We start from the raw sequence: 6938 nt of genomic DNA on the forward strand, positions 1-6938 counted from the left end.
AGGCTGTTAGCCTGGCATTCTGAGCAGTGCAAAAATGGCCTTTTGACATGCCTCTAAGGCTCATTTTGCATACATTATTTGGAAGAGTCAGAGACATGGTGTAAAAATGACACTGTGACAATTCCATATTATTTGTCACATGGTAAGGATTGTACACAGATGGGTGAATTGGTATTGGACCCCCTTTGACACCATGGCCACAGAAAGTTACAGTCATCCATCTAGTTGACCAAGGGAAGCCAGCAGATATATGGGGGTTTGGATTTCAGGAAAGATTTTGATACTGTCTCTCACAGTATCCTTCTGGACAAAATGTCCAGCATACAGCTACAGAACTCCATAATACTGGGTGACCAACTGGCAGATAAGTCAAGCTCAAAGAGTTTTAGTAAATGGAGTAACATCAGGCTGGTGGCCAGTCACCAGTGGGATTCACCAGGGCTCAATTTTAGGTGCTTAAGAGCACCAGTGCTCTCTAATGCTTTTCATAAACTATCTGGATGCAGTCAAATGTACATTAAGATTGCTGACGATACTAAATTGCTGGTGGCACAGTGGTGGGGGCGGCCACCATGCCACTGCTTTGGTGCCATGGCCCGCTATGGCAATGAGCAGCGGGTGCAGCCTAACTCTCCCGATTACCGCTTCTTCTTTAAGAACGCAGATGGTAAATATATTTCCACATTCCATGACATACCACTGTCTGCTGGATCTAAAGAGGATAAAGAGATTCCAGCAAAGAGGTCAAAGACTACTGGAACTGAGGTCCTGTTTAATATGATTGTAGAAGTGCCTTGTTGGACGCATGCAAAAATGGAGATTGCCACTGAGGAGCCAATGAATCCCATTTAACAAGATATAAAGAAAAGCAAACTTCAATATGTGGCAAATATCTTTCCTCACAAGGGTTATATATGGCATTACGGTGCTCTTCCACAGACCTGGGAAGATAAAAGCCATATAGATAACATTACAGGATGTTGTGGGGATAACGATCCTATTGATGTTTGTGAAATAGGTTCAAGATTCATTCTTCTGGTGAGATTGTTCAGGTGAAGGTCATGGGTCTTTTAGCTCTTGTTGATGAAGGAGACACAGATCGGAAGATAACTGCAATCAGTGTGGATAACCCAGAAGCCCAGAAAATCCATTATATTGATGATGTCAAGAAACGCAAACTGGGTTATCTTGAGGCTACAGTTGACTGGTTCTGACTATATAAAGTCCCTGATGGTAAACCGGAAAATCAGTTTGCTTTTAAAGGAGAATTTAAAGACAACGATTCTTTGAGGAGGAGCTGTGGACTCCCTCGAGGGTAGAGATGCCTCAACAGAAAGATCTGGATAGACTAGAGAGCTCACAGAGAGATCTGGATAGACCACAGAGCTGGGCAATCACCCACCATATGAAACTTAACAAGCATGAGTGCCAGATTCTCCACCTGGGATGAGGTAATCCTGCTTATGCATACGAACTGGGTGCTGAGAGGCTAGAGAGCAGCCCCAGAGAAAGAAATCTGGGGGTTTGTGTTGATGGCAAGTTAAATATGCATCAACAGTGATCTTTATGTGTCACTTAGGTGGCCTAATGAGCCACAATGAGAGATACCACCCTCCCAAGACAGAGTATTTCCAGTGAGCCTACAAAACCATGTCCATTCCAATCTGGGGTGTGGACCCTGATCACCTCTTACTTCCCTTGAATTTCTTTTCCAATTTTGTAGGAATCTCCAAACTTTCCATTGCAGAAATATTAAGAAGTTGGAATGACTGTAGGTCACTATGAAGAAATTTCAAAATTACAGAGGAAGAAAATGGTGAGCCATCAACTAAACTGGTCTATTCAGTCACATTGCATTTTATTTTCTCTCATTGTCTGTCTGATTATGGTCACTAATCCCAAATTCTCAGAAGCAGACTACTTAAACTTCTCTGCAGTTTTGGCCAGTCCTTTGGTACAATTCAAATACATGGGGAGGGGGATCATTTCAACATGTATTCACATATTTACTAGTATACCAATGCATACACATGATATTTCAAAAATTCAATATATTGAAAGTACAGATAACTGTTGCTTTCATATTTTGATAATTTTAAATTGATAATTAAATTGTTGAAAATTTAACTTGTTTATAAGTTAAGAAATATATAGAATGATATACAAAGAGAGGATGTTGTGTTTGTATCTGTAGCCTTTATTCTGGACTGTAAGCTACAACCCATGATCTGCCCACTATATTACTTTCTTAGGATGAAATTCTGTCATGCTCCTGAGTAGACAGAGATACTGATATTGTAGTCATTCAGTGCAGCTGTAGGTGAGTTAACACCTCCTATATCCCCTCATGCCATAAACCCTTGGAAGGTCTCATCTTCAGTGAGGATACCAGTGAAGACTTGGGGAAAAAAAGGCAAAGAACAGTGAATTTCTGCAGATTTGATTCCCAGTCCCAGTACCCATTAGCTACAGCCACCATTTGAAGAATCCCTCACATAAATATTTCTTTCAAATAGATGAATCTGAAAACTGTGAACTTAAAAAATCCCTCCTTAAAAATTCACAGGCAGAGCATGTGGTCATTTGAGCAGAGCATTTTCAACTACAATTGTAAAACAGTCAGTAGTAGTATCTAAGACAGGTTTGACCTGGAAGTACAATGAATCATGAGCCATGGGTCTGTGCTGGGCATTGAGGGATATTCAGCACATTTCTCTGCAGTCAGGTACTGGTGTAACAATAATTAGGAGTAAAAAGAGAAATTCACAAGAAGTTGAGGGAACAGGAAATAATTTATTCTACAAAAACTTCAGGCAGACTGTCTAGTTTGCATCCTGGGATTTGGTAGGACGGATATCCTATGGAGACATGAGCCATGCAGAGTAACTTTACAGAGCTGTTGAAATGGGGATGTGGGGAGTCTTTTTACTGACAGCTTCAGCAATCCTAACTGTAAATTCAACCATGCTTTTCACTAGCTCTGTCCCATTCAGCAGCTGAGTGGTTGATGTAGAGCAGAAGAGAGGTGGGCATCTCTGCCCATCTCCCACTTGCAGTGGTGGTGCAGTACCTTCACTCACATACCCACTCAGGTCAAAAGAGAGAGAGGGGATATTGTCTCCCTGACATCCCTGAACAGGAATCCTTACTGGTCCAAGGACCACTCTAAAAATTTCCTTTCTCACTGGGTCCTGGCTTTATAACAGTGAACGCCTTTTGCAAGTCTGTAAGCAGACTGAGAAGAAGGTTGATACCCCCAAAAGGTATTAATACTAATTAATTAGATGCATGCCTCTACTTTTTTAATATGAAGTCATATAAATTGTGGTGGCTGAAATTAATTTAATCTAATGGGCCTCTTTGGTGTATAAGATGTTTCTGTCTCCAAATACACATCTAAATCACACATGCATATCTGCACATGCTTATGTGCATACCGGTATATACTATTTATATCAATCATATCAGAGGTTAGGCTAAATGTTCTTAAACACTGAGGCTAAAAGCCCATGTGTCCTGATTCCTGTGGTTCATCTACATTCCACTTGGAATATAAACAACAAACTAATTTTTCAGGGAGTTTATTTTACTTAAACTTTTGTTTTCTTAGGGAAAAAATAAGAAGTATGATAGTTCTAACAGCTGACTAAAATACCCTCCAAGTCAGCTCATATTTATAGCCATCCCATGTTTATTCACATAAAGTCATGTGGTTCCCTGTAATCAGTCAAAATAAAATTGCTATAAGAGTAGCACAATCCAGCCCTGAATAATCTGATTGGTTTAATTTGATTTTTGAGGATTTTTTTGTTATTTCTGTCTGTTAAAATGGAATAAAAACATCCTTGTCATTATACTCAATATACATATAACTATAGGTACTTAGCTTGTTCACATCTGTATCACTACTTCTATGTTTAAAGCTACGCAAGTGCACAAATTGCTATTTGAAACTATTTTTTGTGGAAAAGAAAACTTCAACCTATACGGAAATTCGGTTTGTCCCTAGAAATGCTAGAAGATCTCAAAGTACATATAAGAAGGAAATGGTGGTTGCTGGATCAGAGCTTACTGTATCCGAAATACAGATAAAATTTATTTGGATGTCATTTACAGAAATTACAGTGAATCATGCCAAATAAGGTTTCTGGTAAACTTTATCTTTGTGAAGATTTACAGTAAAAAAATATAATCAAATATATGCTATTGTAGAGTTACAGAGAGAATCAAGAATCTGGAGTGAAATGCTTTATGTCTCCATAGACAATTTAAACTCAAAAAAGTGTTTTACACCATTTTGCTTACATGTGTGAAGATCTCTAGCTCTTTTAAATGTTCAGTTCAGACCTTAAGCTCACGGCCTCCGGAAAAATAAGGTTAACTGTGAAGACTGGAGTCCTGACACTTCAAATTATATTGTCTGTGAGTTCAGAGGACAACTGAGTGCCACTCACTCTCCCTTTCTGCCCCACACCTCACCCCACCCCCCCTAGTGCTGAGAAGGGGTAAAATAAAGCAAAGGGTCCAGGAAATCGAGCTAAGTACAGGGAGGAATGATCTGATCCATTATGGCACAGGCAAAAGACAGACTTCTAAGGGGGAGAAAAACAGAACATAAATTTAATACAGTCACTAACAACAATACTACTTAACCGACAGAGTAGGACCATGAGAAGCATTACCACATCGTGAAAACACCTTCTCCCATTCCTCCCTTCTTCCCAGGCTTAGCTTTGTCCCCGCTCCACTTACTACCCCCAGAGTGTAGTAGGCAGGGAATGGGGGGCAGAACTTCTGTTGTTCCTCCACTACTCCAGCACAGCCCCCCTCTCACAGGAGACAGTCTTCCACAAACCATCTCCGACATGACTCACTTCCATGGGTGTGTGAGTCACCCCCACCTGTTGCAATCCTCCCAGTGCCAAACTACCACAGTAGGGGATTCTTCCCACAGGGTCCCAGCCTTTTTTGGGCACACCACAAATGGGGGGTGGTGGGGGGCAGCCCTGCTATCTCACCATGGGATACAGGAGAGTCTCTGCTCCCCCTTGTCCTCCTTTCTTCCACTGACCTTGGTGTTGTCCTCGCAAGTCCTCACAACTCCCACAGCTTCTGACAGGTTCCCCTTCTTAAATACGTTATCACAGAGGTGCAGCCACTATCACTAATTGGTCTGGCCTTGGTGCAAAAGTGGGTCCAACTTCAAGCTTTGGGAGCTTTGAGAAGCTTCTCACAGGGAATCCCCTCCCTTGCTACCCAAAACCCCCAACCCTCATTCAAACCAGAACAAAAATTAATTGAGATAAGCCCTAAGCAGGAATAACATTTCATTATGTGAAATTTACAGGATTAACAGCCAGGGGAAGAAACTCTCGTTCCACACTTCCCTTACCTACCTTCTCCAATCCTACAGACAACATAACCTACTAATTCTTCCACCAGGATGCTTTATTCTGAGCTCTGTTGAATCTTCTGGTGTCTTCTAAACCTCTATAGTTACTGCTTATAGTGCTGTCCTTGTTTTAGCTACAAGCAAACATAAAACCACAGAGACTACTTTCAAAACCTGTTGTCCATTAAAATTGCTTTTCATCCACTGACAGAAACCAGTGACATTATCAGCTTCCATCTCACTGACAAGTAAATCTAGATGCATTGACATCTCCACATAAAATATAAAAAAATAATCTAATATATGGAGCAAGAAACAGAAAGGAAAGCTGCATTTCTATTTAGTTAAATGGCTTCATGAAGCTTTTAGAAAAACTTATGGGATGGAATGGAATGGAATGGAATGCAATGCAATGCTATGTTGTGAAAACTTTTTATTGTCAATGGAGGCAGTCTTGATTAGCTGAATTTAGTATAGTTCTGTTGTGCCTAACATTTGCATATCTGTTAGGCACAATCTTTGTTATCAACACTAGAAAATCAACTGTTCTATAAATGCATTATCAATTGTACACTCTACAATCAATATATGCTTGCATGCGTGACAGAACAAACCTGAGCACTGTACATCACCTTGCTGAGGTTGCCACACAATCTTCAGTGTTCTGCTTAGAAAACAAGTCAGCACTCGTTTCATGGCACTAGTTGATGATATTGTGAAGGAGAAAAACACCCCACTGTAGTCATTGGCACTTTGGGGAAAAAGCTGGGAGAAAAGTCAGTCAATTTGAGATTTTCTATAGTGTTGTAATAATAATGTTAGGGTATTCTCTGGTCTAAAAAAATGCAAGTTCAGACTTAATTATATATGTTGTTCAGCAGAGTAAGGTTTTTAGAATCAGACTTTTCATGTACATAGCAAGATAACAGAAATTAATAGATACTTAAAAAGTCTACGGATGGTAATTAATCTACAAAGGGAGAAGATATCTGTGTAGTAATGGTCAAAGCTGGTTTAATAAGTAGTGAATCTTTCTGGATTTTGCCATAAACTTGGCTCCTCAGAACTCCCCTGATCCACATCCTCACATTAGTACCTTATTTCTGATCTACTAACCTCTCCAGCTATGGACTTAAAAAACCTGCTGGCCTTAGCCCGAATCCTTCCTTGCTCATTGCACCAGAGTTGAGCTGCAGAGATGGTTCATGTGTCTTTCCTCGTCCACAGACAAATGTAGCTACAGCTCTGCCTTGGCTTTATTCTTACCTTACTACCTCCTTCAAGCCTGGGGCACAGAAAGGCAGTTAAAGCTTCAGGTACATTCAACATGCCTGTCTGTGCCATAGATCCTCCTTTTCACAGTCATAAGTACATCCTTTATCAGGATAAACACAAGCACATCTCAAAGACCTCATTCTTTTAGTCTTAAACATTGTGAAGTGGTTGCTGTCCATACCAGCCTAAACCATAGCCCAGTGATCCCCACAGATACAGCTCCAAACCTAGCCAGAACATGAGTGTTTATATATGTACTTACTTGTGATTT

The 6938-nt window shown here is 40.4% G+C and overlaps 1 pseudogene; it reads left to right on the forward strand.

Moving 5' to 3' along the window:
- The first annotated feature begins 547 nt into the window (after positions 1-547).
- On the forward strand, positions 548-1278 carry LOC113490104 (annotated as a pseudogene).
- The last annotated feature ends 5660 nt before the right edge of the window (positions 1279-6938 follow it).

This window comes from Athene cunicularia, assembly GCF_003259725.1.
Source record: "Athene cunicularia isolate RWA chromosome Z unlocalized genomic scaffold, athCun1 chrZ_part2, whole genome shotgun sequence".
Classification (NCBI taxonomy): Eukaryota; Metazoa; Chordata; class Aves; order Strigiformes; family Strigidae; genus Athene; species Athene cunicularia.